Here is a 13,876-nt window from a genome sequence, read left to right as displayed (position 1 = left end):
TGGGCGCTGTTCTCAGATAATCGCATGGTTTGCTTTCACCGTAAAGTCTTTTTGAAATAGAGAGGTTAAAGGAATGGTTCATCAAAATGTACAACTGAACTGTCTCTTTAAGCATCTGGGACTCAGCAATGTGACTGCACTGCAGTGACCTTTGCGTGTGTATTATGTTCTATAGAGACCATAAGAAGCGCCATATTGTTCCACTGTGGTATATTTAGACTAACAATACAATGGTTGATATATTGTTGAAATCTGCTTTGCCATAGCTTTTGCTATTAATTCTTAATGGAAGTCTGTGTAGTGTTTGGGTACCCTATGTTCTTCTGCCATTACCCCCAAACGATCACATCTCCTTCCCAGCTCTTTCCCTTCATCTAAATATGGTCATGTGTTTGAGGGACAAGTAGATAGAGAGCAAGAGAGACAGAAGAAAAATATAATCCTCTAAGGGTTTAGCTTTTTCCCATTCCTTGTCGCTCTCTCCAATCCTTTCAGGAGATTTCCAAATGGAAATCAAATAATCCAATTCCTTCCACGACCTATGATGGCACATGACAAAAAAGAAAAAAACATCCTCTCTTTCCCAGTTTCCAAAATGTTATTGAACTAGTCAATCCTAAGTATTGGGAAAACACACAGATCCTCTTAATCAATTTTAATTTATCTGACTTTTATTGATCCAGCCTCACAATGAAGTGTTTTACCGTTTTCTTTTCAGGACAACCAGTGCTGAACACAAAACAATTTGACATAAATAGTTGCTTTCATGAGTTTTGTTGGCAAATGTCAATGAAAATAATTAGGTCAGAGCAAAGCAAAAATCTGATAAGTGAATTTATATGAATGCTGTAAAAAACATCAATTGTTTTCTCATTGGGAAATTAATATCCAATTATCCAACTGTGTGGAGTTTGGAGTTTGTGACAGAAACTATGTGAGCTTATTACAGTATTATAGACACTATGTCCTGGGATTTCCTATGATTTACACATATGTAGAACATCCCCTTCCCTTCAAATGACTCATGTAGCTTGTGAACATCATAGAGCAAAACATGTTACATGTGCGTGTTTGTGAGAGTCTCAGCCTTTCATAGGTGAATAGTTTGTAGCTCAAACCAAACACTTTGACTCTACATACGTGTAAAAAAAGACCCGTCCCTTCGGGATCTTGCCCTTTTCTCAAAAACACTGCTCTCGCTCAGCCTCCATTAATCACACAGACGAATGGTACCAATGGATACAGAAGAAATAGACCCAGAAGTCTGTAGCTGAAACAAACCATGATTAAAAAAGGTGTTTGAAGTCCTAAATCACACCAGTGGGACTCACTGGGTTCAAATTTAATTGAAAGCCGACATGTTTTCATCCCTATAGTTTTGTTTGTTCACATTCTGAACACTGTCAGATCAGATTAAAATGATATCACTATGCAACATAAAAGGTCATAGGCAGAAACTAGGATAATAAAGAAGAGAACCAGTCAAAATCTCGGTGTAAAAACCTGCACCGAGATGCTTTGAAGTCTAACCTAGCCCCTCAATGACCCTTCTTCTTAATCTTATTTTAAAAAGAGGGAACTTCTAAGCAGCTAGCATCCACCGAGACTGGAGTGCTGCATGCTTCACCAACTCTGGGCTTTGACTGTTTAACTTCTGATTTAGGCAGAAGTGCCTAGTACTGTTACCATTTAAGAAAACGCCATGTTCCTCCGAAATCTGAGGCCCCACCAGGAAACCATATGGATGTAAAATGGCAGTTCACAGCAACTCCAAACATAATAATGTGTGTGTAAACATAGGTTCAAATATTAGTCTCCATTACAGGTATGAGGAATGAGACAAGCAGGTGTGTGTATTGAAGAGGTTAGGTGTGTGTGCGCACAAGCACACACACACACACACACACACACACACACACACACACACACACACACACACACACACACACACACACACACACACACACACACACACACACACACACACACACGTCAGTGTTTCCCCTATATTCCTTTAGCAGTAGCGGGCTGCCCTGCTAAATCGTTGCCACCACTCCATAAGATAAACAAATAAATAATGTTTTCAGTGCAAGCTTAAACATCAAAAATCATATACATTATATAGAAAAGTAATGGAGTATATATTTTTTTTTAATAAGACCATCTTTGAGAACTAACAATCACCAACATAAAAACTAGGCAGAATCAAAAATCAAAAAAATGGAATGGGATAGATCCCACATTGATTTTGTCACTGATGTGAAGAATTGCAGGAAATTATCTTTAAAACTGCACATTTTCTCTAAGCCCCATGGCAAAATGTGTAGAATTGCAGAACATGTGCATTAAAACAGCACCATTTTGTCTCTGTGGCCAAGAAGATGGCCCCATTGTCCACGCCCCACACACACACACACTAACTTTGCTACTGCTTTTGGAAAAACTCCTAGGGGAACACTGCATGTACATGTCTGTATGTGTACTCCCAGGTGTCTGTACACTCAGGTTGGTGATATCAGTGTGAGCCCCAGTCACATCTGTGGAATGCAGAGTGAAGAATGAGGCAAGTCCTGACACCACTCCATCTCACACACCATACGAGGAATGTTCTGAGAGCAGGTAGAGTCACCCTACACCCAGGACGTGGATAGACGTTCATGATGCCACAGGCCACAATCAATCACAGAACATCCTAACATCCCGCACAGTCAGCCAGGGACATTTCACAACATCTTAGAGTAGGAAAAACTTTAGTGTTTCCATTCCTGAAAGCAATAAGCAGTACTAAACCAAAAGAAGATTGATTGTTGTTCTCGTCAACAGATTTCCTCAGGCTAGTGGATGTTTGGATTTAGAATCGACTGAATCAGGCGACAGTGTGTGGTTCGTCACTTGTCTGAAAATATGAAAAGTTTCCTTCTTTTTGAGGCTGCCAAGAGCACTTCCTCAGTGAGACAAGAACTATCCTTAAGCAGAATAGAAGGTCAGAAAAACATAAATGACCTTTCTACAAAAGTACAAGCCTTCATTATAGATTTGCACCAAGATTAAGCTATACATGTCTAATTATTAGAATCAGGTGCGCTAGATTAGGTTTGGAGTCAAAACCTACAGGACGGTAAGGTGGTCTCTCCAGGAACATGGTAGGAGAGCCTTGCCAGTAACTGCAACAGATTGGAATGCTTCTCCTGCAGAGCCAATGGTATATAAACAAGGTGACAATAAAACAACAGCTGAGGCCCTCCCTACATGAAACAAATGTGATCGTCACGCATGATCATTAAGATATAACAGGTCTCCTCCACGCCTTGGTTAGTATTTCCATAACCTAACGTGACAAGCGTAAAAATACTGGTCTTTACAAGAATACAAAAAATAATTTAAACTGTCTGTGTAGGTTCTCTTCTGCACCAAACCAGTAAACGTGGAGGAGGAGTTAAGAGTGTTGGCTTTGTTAATAACATCCAAAAGCGGAAGTTGTGTCACAGGCTCTCTTTTCATTTCCCCTGAAAACCGGAACATCCGGTTGTTGGGTAGTCTGCAGAGGCTAGCATTTTCATAACAGATTTTAGGGCGAGGGCCCCATCAATGAACCGATTTCATCCATTCATAGGTGAAGACCAGAGTAAACTTAATTTGCTTAGAGGACAGCAGGGTTGTGTTCATTAGGCACTAAATGGAAGGAAACAGACAAACAGGGAGGAACTACCTGGTCTTAAGAAACGCTTGGTTGTTTTTCATTGTAAAATGTTTTGCTACAGTGTGCACTAACTAATACACCCCAGGCATGTGATCCCTCCTCACAGGACAGAACATGCTGTAGCAGTAGCTGTATAGCTTCCAGTCCACAGGGCGTGGCTGCTGCTGCTCAGCTCACACAATTCAAATTTCAAGTTTTATTAGTCGAATGTACAGGATACGCATGATCCAACGAAATGATTACCTTGCAGGTTCCTTCTCGAAAATGCAATAAGAAATAACAGATAAGAATATGAAGATAAATAGAACAAAAATTTAAACGCAACATGTAAAGTTTTGGTCTCAGGTTTCATGAACTGAAATAAAAGATCCCAGAAATGTTTCATACGCACAAAAATGCTTATTTCTCTCAAATGTTGTGCACAAATTTGTTTACATCCCTGATAGTGAGCATTTCTCCTTTGCAATATAATCCTTCCACCTGACAGGTGTGGCATGTCAAGAATCTGATTAAACAGCATGATCATTACACAGGTGCACCTTGTGCTGGGGATAATAAAAGGCCACTTTCAAATGTGCAGTTGTCACAGAACACAATTCCACAGATGTCTCAAGTTGAGGGAGCGTGCAATTGGCATGCTAACTTGGGTTAAATGAGAAGACACATTTCAGTTGAATGCATTCAGGTGTACAACTGACTAGGTATTCCCCTTTCCTGACTTGCAGGAATGTCCACCAGAGCTATTGCCAGATCATTTATTGTTCATGTCTCTACCACCTCCAACGTTGTTTTAGAGAATTTTACAGTACGTCAAGGACTGCCACATTCAGCCTCTTCACTTTGGGGACCGTCTGGGGGGGGAGTGCTGAGGATTATTTCTGTAATAAAGCCCTTTAGTGGGGAAAAACTTGTTCTGATTTGCTGGGCCTGGCTCCTCAGTGGGTGGGCCTGGCTGCCAAGTGGGTTGGCCTATGCCCTCCCAGGCCCACCCATGGATGCACACCTGCCCAGTCATGTGAAATCCATAGAACTGTAACTCAGTAAAATCTTTGAAATTGTTTGAAATTGTATTTTTATTTAACCAGGAAGGGCTCATTGAGATTTAAAATCTCATTTTCAAGATGGTCCTGGCCAAGATAGTGCTCCCTAAGTCATTACAAAGTTACAGACAAACAACAAGTAATCTAGTAAAACCCAAAAATTCACAAGAGTATAAAAAAATGAAAAACATTGACAGGTCAGGGAATCAGTCTCAAGATCATTCATCAGTGATTTAAAAATACCAATTGGGACAAGTTCCTCCAGTTTAAAAGTATTTTGTAAGGCGTTCCAAGACGAATGCGCAGAGTACATAAAAGCGCTTTTACCAAATTCAGTTCGGCATTTGGAACATTTAGCAGGATAAAGTCCAGCGAACGAAGAGAGTACCCACCACATTTCTGAACAATAAAAATGCCCGAATAATAAGGTAGTAAACCCAAAATGGCTTTGTAAATTAAAGTATACCAGTGATTGAGCCTACGATGGACTAGAGAAGGCCAGCAAACCCTGGTATAAAGTGCAGTGGTGCGTAAGGGTTTTGCAGTTTAAAATAAATCTCAAAGTGCCATGGTAAAGGGTGTCAATTGATCTCAAACACTGAGCGGAAGCATTCATATATAAAATATCCCCATAGTCTAGTAAAGGAATAAATATAGCTGATACTAGCCTCCTCCTGGCTTCAAAAGTAAAACAGGCCTTATTCCTAAAATAAAATCCTAATTTCAGCTTCAATTTTTTTGTAAATTGTTGAATATGCAATTTAAAAGTGAGGCCGTCATCAATTAAAATTCCAAGATATTTTTACAGTGGAGCAAAAAAGTATTTAGTCAGACACCAATTGTGCAAGTTATCCCACTTAAAAAGATGAGAGGCCTGTAATTTTCATCAAAGGTACACTTCAACTATGACAGACAAAATGAGAGAAAAAAAATCCAGAAAATCACATTGTAGGATTTTTAATACATTTATTTGCAAATTATGGTGGAAAATAACTATTTGGTCAATAACAAAAGTTTCTCAATACTTTGTTATATACCCTTTGTTGACAGAGGTCAAACAGAGGTCAAACGTTTTCACACACTGTTGCTGGTATTTTGGCCCATTCCTCCATGCAAATCTCCTCTAGAGCAGTGATGTTTTGGGGCTGTTGCTGGGCAACACGGACTTTCAACTCCCTCCAAAGATTTTCTATGGGGTTTTCCACAATAATTTGTAAATCCACAACCTTGCGGTTGTGGATGGAGCAATTCCCGTGCCAGGCCGTGATGTTCTCTATGGTGTAGCGGAAGTATTTGGAGAGGAATTTCTTCACCCACCTTAGGTTGCACCCTCGACAAGACTGATGAGGAAGAAGAGGACCCCAGGGAGCCCAGGGAGCGTCTCACACACAGATGAGCATCAGGGGGGACTACGGCCACCGCTCAGGAAACTGCTCCTGCCTGACCGCCATGTGAGGACTATGAGGAGTGGAAAAGGTTTTTAGTGCCTCCCGGGTGGCACAGTGGTTAAGGGCGCTGTACTGCAGCACCAGCTGTGCCATCAGAGACTCTGGGTTCGCGCCCAGGCTCTGTCGTAACCGGGAGGTCCATGGGGCGACACACAATTGGCCTAGCGTCGTCCGGGTTAGGGAGGGCTTGGTCGGTAGGGATGTCCTTGTCTCATCGCGCACCAGCGACTCCTAACCAAGGTTTCCAGGTGCACGGTGTTTCCTCCGACACATTGGCTGGCTTCCGGGTTGGATGCGCGCTGTGTTAAAAAGCAGTGCGGCTAGGTTGGGTTGTGTATCGGAGGACACATTCACATTCACATTCAACTTTCGTCTCTCCCGAGCCCATACGGGAGTTGTAGCGATGAGACGAGATAGTAGCTACTACACAACAATTGGACACCACGATATTGGGGTAAAAAAAAAAAAAAAAAAGGTTTTTAGTTTAAGATGGATAGGGGCGGCAGGTGGTTGCTAGATCGAATCCCCCGAGCTGACAAGGAAAAAAATGTTGTTAACCTACTGTTCCTAGGCCATCATTGTAAATACAAATGTTCTTCACCGACTTGCCTAGTTAAATAAAAAAATGCATTTAAAAAAAAGAGGCTACTCTTCAAGCATTACTGATTAAATTCCTAGACCTCACACAAAATTCCCATTTACCTTGTTCTCCCTGACCTGCTGTAGCCTTGTAGTGGTTGTTCTCAACTCATAGTCCTCACATGAATCGCAGTCCTCATCTGTCTTTTGTTCCAAGAGACACTAAAGCCACACTCTCAATCCAGAAAGGTGAATTGTGAGAATTTCCATTCCCTTGAAAATGAGAGGATATGAGATCGTGTCATCTACCTACATCCTCTTGTACTCATAATGACATGGTACTTCAGATCAGTACACACAAAAAGTGTGTGTTGTGCCTTCAATTAGATTACATCTGCAGGGAAAAGGCCAGCAAGTCCAACTTGAGGGGGTCATTTTGTCAATACAACATTTACATAAAACCCATTTCAATATAGTGATTTTCAGGCAGGGGACCCTGAGAGGAACAAAGATCAAGGCTGGTCCAGCATCTCAAAGAGGGTTGAGTATAAATATCAACGTTCATTAATCCTTTATTTAACCAGGCGAGTCCCATTGAGATAGGAGTCTCTTTTTCAAGTCAGCCGTAGCCCTGAGGAAGCAATCAGCAAGCAGTCATGCAGTCATATAACTTGACTTAGTGGCCCAGCTGTGACTGCATAGACACAGAGAGACATCTCTCTGAATGAAAAGGAGCCTTTTCTTGTGAAGAGAACTGGTGGGAGTGAGAAGAAAATCCAAACAAGACCTTTCGACTGATAACCCTCCCGTCTCTACTCCCAAGCAACAGTGGAGGGATTGAGATTAGATGTATGGGCCCGGTCACACTGTTCACAGAGCACTCTAGGACAGAACAGGAAGTGACTAGCATCAGTAGCCTGGAACCCTGGGAGGAATGAGAGGACAGTCCCTCCTCTGTTCTGTTCCACTCAATGAACCACAATCAGATACTCCATTCAAAATGTCTCCAGCCACAGGGCTTCAGATACAGTTGAAGTCAGAGGCTTACATACCTTGGCCAAATACATTTAAACTCAGTTTTTCACAATTTCGGACAATTAATCCTAGTAAACATTCCCTGTTTTAGGTCAGTTAGGATCACCACTTTATTTTATGAATTTGAAATGTCAGAATAAGAGAGAATGATTGATTTCAGCATTTATTTATTTCATCACATTACAAGTGGGTCAGAAGTTTACATACACTCAATTAGTATTAGTGGTAGCATTGCCTTTCAATTGTTTAACTTGGGTCAAACGTTTAACTTGGGTCAAACGTTTCGGGTAACCTTGCGTAAGCTTCCCACAATAAGTTGGGTGAATTTTGGCCCATTCCCCCTGACAGAGCAGGTGTAACTGAGACAGGTTTGTAGGCCTCCTTGCTCGCACAAGCTTTTTCAGTTCTGCCCACAAATGTTCTATAGGTTGAGGTTAGGGCTTTGTGATAGCCAGTCCAATACCTTGACTTTGTTGTCCTTAAGCCATTTTGCCACAACTTTGGAAGTATGTGTGGGGTCATTGTCCATTTGGAAGACCCATTTGCGACCAAGCTTTAACTTCCTGACTGACTACTTGAGATGTTGCTTCAATATATCCACATAATTTTCCTACCTCATGATTCCATCTATTTTGTGAAGTGCACCAGTCCCTCCTGCATCAAAGCACACCCACAACATGATGCTGCCACCCCCATTCTTCACAGTTGGGAGGGTGTTCTTCGGCTTGCAAGCCTCCACCTTTTTCTTCCAAACATAACAATGGTCATTATGGCAAAACAGTTCTATTTTTGTTTCATCAGACCAGAGGACATTTCTCCAAAAAGTACAATCTTTGTCCCCACGTGCAGTTGCAAACCATAGTCTTGCTTTTTTTATGGCGGTTTTGGAGCAGTGGCTTCTTCCTTGCTGAGCAGCCTTTCAGGTTATGTCAATATAGGACTCGTTTTACTGTGGATAAAGATACTTTTGTACCGGTTTCCTCCAGCATCTTCACAAGGTCCGTTGCTGTTGTTCTGGGATTGATTTGCACTTTTCGCACCAAAGTACGTTCATCTCTAGGAGACAAAATGCGTCTCCTTCCTGAGAGGTATGACGGCTGCGTGGTCCCATGGTTTTTATAATTGAGTACTATTGTTTGTACAGATGAACCTGGTACCTTCAGGCATTTGGAAATTTCTCCCAAGAAAGAACCAGACTTGTGGAGGTCTACAATTTATTTTGATTTTCCCATGATGTCAAGCAAAGAGGCACTGAGTTTGAAGGTAGGCCTTGAAATACATCCACAGGTACACCTCCAATTGACTCAAATGATGTCAATTAGCCTATTAGAAGCTTCTAAAGCCATGACATCCATTTCTGGAATTTCCAAGCTGTTTAAAGGCACAGTCAACTTAGTGTATGTAAACTTCTGACCCACTGGAATTGTGATACAGTGAATTATTAGTGAAATAATCTGTCTGTAAACAATTGTTGGAGAAATGATTTGTGTCACGCACAAAATAGATGTCCTAACCTACGTGCCAAAAAATACATGTGTGGAGTGGTTGAAAAACGAGTTTTAATGACTCCAACATAAGTGTATGTAAACTTCCAACACCAACTGTGTCTTGCAAAGAGTGCTGGGTGAGTGACTGCTTATTATCATATACAGTCGTTTCTAAGCTGAACACTTAAAAAAATATTGATTTAACATTGGTTTGACTTTTACATATGGAGTTACCCTTAAGCAATTCTTCTGACGTAACTCATGTGATGTCCTGCGGGCTGTTCACTGCTCAGCTGACGGTAACCTGGAAGTGAAATTTGGTAATACTGTACACTTCAGGTCATAAGTCTGGTTCCCTTTTACATGCACACGTCCACGCCCTGAAGATGGGTTAGAACGTGGCCAGGGCTCTCTTGAAAAATAAGTCCTCTTCCACCATTTATGATTAACTACCCCAAACAAAGCCCATTTCAACAGAGAAAGAGAACAGGTGGCATTTCCCCCTCCCCCCACCATTAAAATGGCTGCCCTTGAAAATCACTGGGCACTAATTAGTACTAAAACTGGGCCAGACAGAGCAACATAAGTTTGGTGTGTACGTCTGTCACATGAAAAATTCAATGAGTTCATTGGGAGGCTGTCGCAGTCCTCACGCCAGCCGCCCAAAGTACCAATACAACTGCAGTGAGTGCTGTAACTGAATTATAAATCCAAAGGCCAAATTGAAGTGAGCATGTTCTAGGCATTGTTGGCATCAGATAAGTGTTTTCTTTGTTAAGAACTCCTCAATAAGCCATCAGGGAACATTGTGCTGTTCTACTTGGACCAACACAGCACGTGTCTACGCTTGTGTCTGGGTTTTTCTTTTCACCATCCCGCCATTTGTGCATCACTACAATCCTATTCCTCAGGCCCAAGAACCAGCCCCCTCACTCATGATATTATAGCCAATTAAGTTGTTAAACTTTACGCTAATTTATCCTCGTCTGACCTGAAGGAAACCGGGACAACTCGGTTGAAATGATATTTGCAGGCAAACTAGCCTGTTCGGTTTTCATTGTATTTGCCTTGTTTGCCTCCTACAGCTAAATAAGGTTAACTCTCAAATTCAAGGTAACAATATAGGGTCAAAACTTTATTCATAGTAATAGTCACTCCTCAAAGCCCCTCGAAATGCCCTTTCCATTAAGTGCACAAAGACATTTTAACAGAGCCAGTCACAATTGTTGCATAGCCAGATCATTCTCAAAGGCTTGGATGCCAGGCTTTGGAAACAAGCGAGTCATTGACTCCCGCCAGGCCCAGTGTAGTGTACTACTCTGTCAAAAAGAATGTTTCAGTATATAGAGGGAACAAAGGGGTCAATCCACCAACTACAGGACATTCTGTAACTTTGCAGTGATCTCGTTGGAGCCAACAAAGTTCCAGAGGTTTCACTGGGGGACATTATTTCGAAGGATTCCAAGGGACATTTCCTTTATCAATGGCTCCTACATCAACCAGGGAAGATTCAGTTAGGCATGTTGATGAAGCACTTATGACTGACAGGCCATCTGAAAAGACCTGCAGAGAGAGAGAGAGAATGGCTGCCAAGAAAGCAGCAAAATCATATGGAATTCTCCCATTGTTTTAGTACAAAATAAACACATTTAAATTAAATTGAGTGACTAAAACACTGCAGTACTTTTCTCATCATCATGTATGATTTTGGGCATTTAGAACTACATCTCCTTGGAGCATACGTTTGGTTTGAGTGTCAGATTTTTGGAAACAGAGGAGCAGATTGTGGGAAGGGATATAGGCTAGCCTATACAGAGACTAATAGGTTCAGAATGCTCTTGCCGAACAACGGAATTCCTCAATAATGCAGAAACAGATACATATTAGCATCATTACAGAAACTGAGACATAGTTCATATTCAATTAAGGATGTGTCCTTCAATTCATCTAATCATCCACAGTTTACAATGTACTGGCCAATTCAATGGCACATTCTAAACAAAAATATAATTCCTTGGGAAATGTTACATTCTTTGTGATTTTAAAATGAACTCAGTGAATTGCCAGAGAGACAATTCCAGTGGAGGTGTTTCCTTTGTTTGTTCACACATTATCTAGACTTCAGATAGATCAAAAGGTACAAGACAACACTCAATGGGGGTGGAAACAGAGTGAATGCATACTGTGTAATGTGTATGTTTTAGGATTATGGCAACTCTGTTTTGAATAAATACAATTGCCATGGGGCAAGGCGATCCTATTACTTCATCAAGTGTATACCACTTCCAAAAGTCAACACTGAAACCATTTGTTGTCCTTAGTCATAAACATTCTCAATAAGGAAAAAACGTATATATTCAAAAACTGAAATGAGACAAGTTATGCTTCAGCAAGAGTCAATATTTGGCTTGTTGACTCATCTTGAGTAGGAGAACACTAATCCTGAGCATGACAGCCCATAGTTTAGAAGTAGGATATAGTCACCGGCAGAGAGCTGGTGAGAGCTCTATGGCCTATATAGCTACACTTTATTACATCTCTCTCTCTCTTTCGTTCTCACACACTAGTGTATTGCTGATTGACATATCTTGGCATGAATGTAGCTACTTGAAGAGCCAATAATGTGATGGTCAATGGAGTTCCATTGCTTTGTCCCAATCATAAAACTAGGTACTTAATAACTATGTAAAATGTTAGGCAACAATTAGCCTACTTTCAGTAAGACATTAATTATTGGATTAGAAAGACGTTCCGGAACACCCTGATCCAGCGAGCTATTTCACATCAGCTTTAATAGAAGCATTGCGGCAATGTTGAGTTTAGAACGTATTTGATTTCAATGCAACTTGACGGCCAGGATACATTGTTTATGTTCAATCATTGGTTTCATCATATACAAAAATAACAAGTCACTTACCCTGACGAGTACCAACCAGTGTATTGCCGATGCTTGTTTATTTACCAGATGGGCAATAGTTCATCGAATAAACGACCAAATATCACAGACTCCGTCATCGAAGTAAACCCAAAAATTATAACCGATTTCAGACGACGTTCACAGCAGAGAACCGATGGTCGAACTGATGCGGAGGGATCCCATTCAACCAGAGGGGCGGGCTAGACCAAGACGGGGATTGCCTGAGAATCAGGGCAGCAGTCGGAACCAGTCTGATTGCGGCAATCATTTGAATCCCTAATTATGAGAGAGTATCCAGCTCTTTGCTAACTGCCTTGAAATCAAAGGATAGATTTGACATTATTTTGTAGAAAAATATCTAGGCTACTGCGTTCACTGCTGCGGGTAGTAGGCCTATCACACACACAAACAGAGAATACAGGACCAAAACATTGACAGTGAAAATGAGGAGGGGAGGATGGGGTAAAGACGTCCGCATGCTTCCCATTCGAAACAGTTAGTCAATATATTATGACGACATTTTATGACGTTTTGGTCTTCGGCAAAGCGTTAAGTGTATAAAACTTAGTGCACTGTGTTCGTATCAGATTCTAGTTTTGGGAACAGAAACATTTATTGCGATGAGAAGATTATATCGGCCCAGTTTCAACCTCTCACACTTCCCACAACTGGACTTCCTTTCCCTACCAAACGTTATTCATCTTCTTCTGTGGGGATTATCGGTGGTTGGCATCTAACGTTATGGTGAATTACTGCCACCTACTGTACTGTACTGGAGTGTGGACCAGAGACAGGGAGAAACTAAATCCTACCTGTCAGGCCTGTTGCTCTTGAAAAAAGATAACAACATATTTGAGACTATCTAATGCCATACTTCTCAATATACTTTCATTTCCAGTATCCTCTTCTCTCTCATACTGTATCAAATCAAATCAAATGTATTTACATAGCCCTTCGCACATCAGCTGATATCTCAAAGTGCTGTATAGAAACCCAGCCTAAAACCCCAAACAGCAAGCAATACAGGTGTTGAAGCACGTTGGCTAGGAAAAACTCCCTAGAAAGGCCAAAACCTAGGAAGAAACCTACAGAGGAACCAGGCTATGAGGGGTGGCCAGTCCTCTTCTGGCTGTGCCGGGTGAAGACTATAACAGAACATTTACATTTACATTACATTTAAGTCATTTAGCAGACGCTCTTATCCAGAGCGACTTACAAATTGGTGCATTCACCTTATGACATCCAGTGGGACAGTCACTTAACAATAGTGCATCTAAAACTTAGGGGGGTGGGGTGAGAGGGATTACTTAACCTATCCTAGGTATTCCTTAAAGAGGTGGGGTTTCAGGTGTCTCCGGAAGGTGGTGATTGACTCCGCTGTCCTGGCGTCGTGAGGGAGTTTGTTCCACCATTGGGGGGCCAGGGCAGCGAACAGTTTTGACTGGGCTGAGCGGGAGCTGTACTTCCTCAGTGGTAGGGAGGCGAGCAGGCCAGAGGTGGATGAACGCAGTGCCCTTGTTTGGGTGTAGGGCCTGATCAGAGCCTGGAGGTACTGAGGTGCCGTTCCCCTCACAGCTCCGTAGGCAAGCACCATGGTCTTGTAGCGGATGCGAGCTTCAACTGGAAGCCAGTGGAGAGAACGGAGGAGCGGGGTGACGTGAGAGAACTTG

At 41.7% G+C, this 13,876-nt stretch overlaps 1 protein-coding gene across 4 annotated transcripts in view; it reads right to left on the bottom strand.

Annotated features, from left to right (window-relative positions):
- The window catches only part of LOC124032207 (proto-oncogene tyrosine-protein kinase Src), a 45,199-nt gene extending 32,548 nt beyond the window's left edge, over nucleotides 1–12,651 (bottom strand). The window contains exon 1 of one of the 4 annotated variants that reach the window (XM_046344435.1): nucleotides 12,207–12,651. The gene's annotated coding sequence lies outside the window, so the exon portion shown is untranslated. The remainder of the gene's footprint in view (nucleotides 1–12,206) is intronic. The other 3 variants (XM_046344436.1, XM_046344437.1, XM_046344438.1) reach the window with 3 other exon arrangements.
- Nucleotides 12,652–13,876: the final 1,225 nt, after the last annotated feature.

Source organism: Oncorhynchus gorbuscha, linkage group LG03, assembly GCF_021184085.1.
Source record: "Oncorhynchus gorbuscha isolate QuinsamMale2020 ecotype Even-year linkage group LG03, OgorEven_v1.0, whole genome shotgun sequence".
Classification (NCBI taxonomy): domain Eukaryota; kingdom Metazoa; phylum Chordata; class Actinopteri; order Salmoniformes; family Salmonidae; genus Oncorhynchus; species Oncorhynchus gorbuscha.
The sequence above is the reverse complement of the archived record's forward strand: the minus strand, read 5'-3'. Positions and strand labels throughout refer to the sequence as shown.